Genomic DNA, 5,656 nt, shown 5'->3' on the forward strand with positions numbered 1-5,656 from the left:
CAGCCTGGTCTACAGAGTGAGTTACAGGACAGCCAAGACTACACAGAGAAACCCTGTCTTGAAAACAACAACAATAACAACAACAAAAATAAATAGAAAGAAAGAAAGAAGGAAGAAAGAAAAGGCTAACAGGCCTTCTTAATTTATGAGTCACTGATTTTCAAGGAGTGCTTCAACATTTATTGAGCACCTTTAAGACAGGCCAAGTACCTAATACCAAGTACCTAGGCACAAAGAGATAGTTCCTACTGTCATATGGCCACCCCTCTGTAGTGAGACGTCACTGTTAAATGGATGCAGCTGACCAGTGCTCAATTTGCTCACCTAAGACGCTCTTGAAAGCCATTCAAGGAGGCTCAGAAGCAGAGCAAAGCTAGGGGCCATGCCTGTAGCTCTAGGTTCCCCAGGCCTCGCTGGAATGTCAGTTTCCTCCATTTAAGATCTGCCAGGTGCTTTTGAGGGCGCAGAAATAGCACTCAGGGACATCCATTAAAAAGATTCCAGAAGCCCACCCTAGCTTTATAGAATCAGAATGGCCTGATCTACATTTCCACCCCCCACCTAACCCCCTCGGGGCACTTTTGAGATAGTTAAGCTACACACCCTAACCTAGAGTACAGCTTAATAGGGAGATAATAACCTGCTTTGAAGATAGGTCAGGCAAGCGATTCAAGACCTAAATGGGCGACGTGTGTAGAAGAGGCTCTTAAACAACAGTATACTTCCTTGCAAATGACAGTAATTAAAACATCCAAATAATAACCAAACAATAACAGTAAAAGAACCGGAGGGCCCTCTAGGAAGGTGGCTTAACTAGAGTATTACAGCCAGAGCAGTCCGAGCGACTGTCTCTTTAAGGTTCCCTCCCCCCCACCCCCGCCGCCAGGGGCGTGTCAGACAAGGTCAGAGGCGCGTGCGCGTGACTCCTCGGGGCGGTCGCAGCGGCGCGACGCCTGCGCTTGTTGCGTGCGTGCCTGGCCCCGCCCAGGCCTCGTCCCTGCCCTGCCCCCTCCGCGGGGCCTCCCCCGCCCGCGTCCTACAGCTGGGCCAGTGACGCTGGCGCTGCCGCCGCCACCGCCGCCGCGTTCCATCCTCAGGAGCCGGCCACCGCTCGCGTCCTCGTCCTCGTCCTCGTCCTCCTCCTTCCTCAGCGCCCGGCCGCGCGAGCCAGACCAGGGCACGCGAGGCGTCGCGGGGGGACCCGACTGGGAGTGCAGGCAGGCGGGCGCGCTCAGCGGCGGAGCGGGTTCGGCGACGCGGGAGCTGCTAGCGCCCCCTTTCCCGGAGGTCTCGGCGCCGCTCCCGGGTGAGTTGTCACCGCCGCCCGGGCTGGAGGGGCCGGCTTTGTGTCAGCGGCGCGCGGGGCCGGTTGTCAGGGCACTGGCGGGCACGCACTTCCTCAGGGACGCGGGCCTTCTGCGCGGCCGCCTGCTACCGCGCCGGCCGGTGTCAGCACTGCGAGCCGCGCGGGGGTAGCCGGGTCGGGCCGCTCCGAGGGCGGCGGCGTGGCTGTGCCGGTGCCCGAGAGCGGAGGAGCAGATCGGGCTCGGCGGAGCGCGCTGCAAGGCGGAGGCCCTCCTGTCCAGCGAAGCCGCGGTTCCGCACGGCGGGACCGGCTTGACCGAGGTGGGTTTCCTGAGGAAACCTTGCAGCCGCTCGCCTGTGCGTGGGAGCGTTCTGGAGCCCCAGCGCCTGGTCGCCTCTTCAGTCGCAAAAACTTTTCTATTATGTGGGCTGAAACTTGCCGAACCCATTTCCTGTTTTGTTTCGGTTTTACTGTAACTACATATAGACTTTCTTACTTGTGAGACTGATGGTCCCTCCCGGGATAGCCACCATGGTGGAAAAACTTACCTGTAACGGAATTGGGAGGGCAGCAAGGCCGGGGATCCTAAAGAGGCATCAAGTTCATTGGGAACTTACATTAGTTCAGCAGAGGCCCGATGTTGTTGCCACACACTTCTGTGGTGACAAGGCAGTGTGCTGCCCTTTGTTGTTCTTGCTGGTTGGGGTTCGAAGAGAGGTGCGGGGACATTATCCTTTTCAGTTAAGTCATGGGTATTTAGTCCTTTCTAGATCTGCAAGATCTGCAGTGTCTTTCCACTTTTCACAGTGGTCAAGTCGGTTTTTGGTGTTAGAATCCCTTTGGTTAATAATAATAATAATAATCACACACACACACACACACACACACACTTTTGTGCTCTGGGAATTCTACACCCAGGCTGTCACCATCTAGTGGAGACTAGTAGAGACATGCCCTTGGCTTTGACTTCTTAGTTTTCTGAGCTTTGCATTTTTCATTAGATGCACATTCAAGTAGAAATGAGAACTGTCTTGAGTTGGGGGTGGGGGTGGATTCCTGTACTTCAATAAAGGAATCACTTCATAAGGCGGGGATACTGTGGAAAACTTCTTGAGGGTTTATTGTGTCCCAAGCTAAATTCATTTAGCGTGTGTGAGTTTGAGTGTGTGAACTTCTGCTGGTGTGGAGGTCAAAGAACAAATTGCTAGGAGCCAGTTTTCTACCTCCCAGCAATTGAACTCTGGTGATCAGGCCTGGTGGCAAGTGCTTCTACACTCTGAGCTATCTCACTGGCCCAAGTTTCACTTTTGATCTCATTTAATAATATTTGAGATAGGGCTGATATTATCCTTATTTTTCCAGTTGAGATGAAAGTTACACATGTTAAATAATGTAAGCCACAAATGTAAGTTCTGGAGTGTCTAGATTCGTCTCAAAACACTACTGTTTGAGGCTCTTTCTCTGATGATAAGCATCCCTAACTCTCTCCTGGAAGCCCAGTAATGGTAGGTTGCACAATACTAGTTCACTTTTTTTAAAAATTTCATATCATACACAGCATATGCCAGTTGTTACCTGGTTTTATAGATACTGGGATGATTAAAATTGAAACCAGATAGATCTTCATGGTGCTCAACTTTTAATTTAGTTTATTTTGGTTTATGGTGTCAGTTTTCATTACTGTTTGCTGCTTTTGTTTGTTTGTTTGTTTGTTGTTTGTTGTTTTTTTGAGACAGGGTTTCTCTGTATAGCCCTGGCTGTCCTGGAACTCACTTTGTAGACCAGGCTGGCCTCGAACTCAGAAATCCGCCTGCTTCTGCCTCCCGAGTGCTGGGATTAAAGGAGTGAGCCACCATGCCTGGCTCACTGTTTGCTGCTTAAGGGACTTTGTACCCATTAAGTTTAAAAGGAAGAACAGTTATCAGTTGGAGACTGACCCTGTAGATGGGATTCTCTGTCTACAGAGGGACTCTGGATATTGTAGTAGGAATGACAGAGGAAAAAAAATCCTCACCTTCTGCTATAGAAAGGCTCAGGGTATGCAGTCCTGAGAGCAAGCCCACCAGGTGCCAGTTTGACTTGTTGAGTCCAGCTTCTCCAGAGCCAGCATTCAAGCTCACTGAAAAGAGAAAGCCAGGTAAAAAGGCGCTGCAGCCTGGTAGGTGGCAAGACCTCAGCACTCTGTGGTTTCCTGCTCGGCCTCCATGCTGTGGCGATTGAACTGGAGTGCTTATGTAATGATGCATCTTCTGACAGGGGATTTCCTCCTCTACTGTGTCTGGGGCCTTGGTTCCTGCTTCACTGCTTCCTCCACACACTCGAGAGCACGTGCCCTCCAAAGGTACTAATTCACTTGGCTTCTAAAAGTAAGACTTTTTACAAGTTTATTATTACTAGTAAGCATTATTTTGCACACATTATGTTTGTCCATTTCTCACATTAAAACTTGCTTTTGGTTGTGCATGTCTGTAATCAGTATTGGGGAGACCTGAGGTAGGGTCATGACTTCCAGCCAGCCTGGATACACATACAGTGAAACCCTGTGCAAAAATCAGACGACAAAAAAAAAAAAAAAACCCAAAAAACAAAGAACCAAAAAAACCCCACAACAACCAAAAGACACCCTTGACCACCAAAACATCCTTTACTCTCATTTTATACTTATCCTGTGCTTTTTTTTCTGTATTTTTAGCTCTCTTGACACCTGCTCACTACTGGTATCCTCTGTAGGCTTAGAGAAACAATAAAGTATCTTAAAAATTCAGTTAGGGAGCTGTGGAGATGGCTTAGTGATTGAGTGCTTGCTGTTCAATGTCCAAATTCCGAGGACTGGAATTTGTTTTTTAGCACCCAACCAGCTCACAGCTATTCATAACTTCACAGTTTTAGGGTACTTGATGCCCTTTTCTGGGCTGAATGCACACAGACACCTGTGCATAATCATTAAAACCTTAAAATATTTGTTGAGACTGGGCATGGTGGCAGATGCCTTTAATTCCAGCACTGGGAGGCAGAGGCAGAGTTCAAGGCCAATTTGAACATAGTGAGTTCTAGGACAGCCAGTACTAAAAAGTGAGACCTTGTGTAAAAACCAAGAGAAAAGTTAAAGATTCACTGAGGAGCATGATTTTCCTCATTTCAGAACCAACCAGGTGATTTGGGAGAATGAAGTCGAACCTCTGCTGGCAGTGAAGGAAAGCCAGAGAACATGGTGGGGGCTTGCTTGTGTTTTCCCTTGCTGTCCCCTTTACCAAGTGATAGTTCATGAGAGGAAGTAGTGGTCCAGATAGCCCACTGTCTGCCACACATAAAACATTTTACTGAGCTCTTGGATTGGCATGTTGGAGCTCATGAACAAAATTCGTTTTCCTTCCTCTATCTGCCTTGGACTCATGGGATTCCTGCTAGGAACATTCTCTCAAGTAGTAGGAGAATGGAGGAAAAAAGCGATAAAGGAAACACACACACACACACACACACACACACTTTAAAAGCAAGAATTGCTGTGTTGCAGAGTTGAATGTGAAGATTATGATATTTGGGTTAAGGGCAAACATTGAAACAAAATATGTGACAAGAAATTCTTTTGGTTTCTTTGAAGATTCTATCTATGCCGAGATCACTCCAGTCTCAGTCCATTTTCTGTTACTGTAACAAAAAAACCTGAGATGTGGTAAATCATTAAGAAGGAAGCTTATTTGGCTCACAGTTCTGGAAACCGGCAAATTGAAGAGCTTGGCACCAGTGTCTTACATCATAACATGGCACAGGTATCACACAGTAAAAACTTGGCAACTGGAGTCTTCCTCTTGCAAAGTCAGCATGGGAACCCCACCCTCAAGACCTCATCTAAGCCTAGTTATCAGCTAATGTATCCATCCACCTTCTAGTCCTACCTCCAAATAGAATTAATACATGAATTTGAGGATTTTCTAATACCTGGACTTTTAGGACAGGTTTAAACCATGGAGTGAAGAGGAAGGAGGATCTTAAATTCAAAGTTTGCTTGTGCTACTTAGTGAGTCCTTGTTTCCAAAACAAACAAAAAGCCAATCAAAGCCAGAACATCTACATATGTAATAACATTGGGTCTTCACCTAGTTGAATGGTTTTTAGAAAATTCATGCTCTTAGGTATATGAGCACATTGTAGGATGCTTAAAAAGCTAAAGCAGTGACAAATACTGTGGTTTATGTGGGAGGCGTTAGCTTGCTGATGGGAAGGAAGAATGCAGATTAGGATCTTGAGACCCAGGAAGCAGTCAGGCAAAACTTGAGGTGACAGACCTTGGGTATGAAAATCTATTTTCGGGGCCGGGCGTGGTGGCACACGCCTTTAATCCCAGCACTC

General features: G+C 47.7%; 1 protein-coding gene across 2 annotated transcripts in view; it reads left to right on the top strand.

Annotated features, from left to right (window-relative positions):
* The first annotated feature begins 993 nt into the window (after window positions 1-993).
* Susd6 (sushi domain containing 6) overlaps window positions 994-5,656 on the top strand; it is an 89,227-nt gene continuing 84,564 nt past the window's right edge. Inside the window, exon 1 of one of the 2 annotated variants that reach the window (XM_021179027.2) lies at window positions 994-1,306. The gene's annotated coding sequence lies outside the window, so the exon portion shown is untranslated. The remainder of the gene's footprint in view (window positions 1,307-5,656) is intronic. The other variant, XM_021179026.1, reaches the window with a different exon arrangement.

Source organism: Mus caroli, chromosome 12, assembly GCF_900094665.2.
Source record: "Mus caroli chromosome 12, CAROLI_EIJ_v1.1, whole genome shotgun sequence".
NCBI lineage: Eukaryota > Metazoa > Chordata > Mammalia > Rodentia > Muridae > Mus > Mus caroli.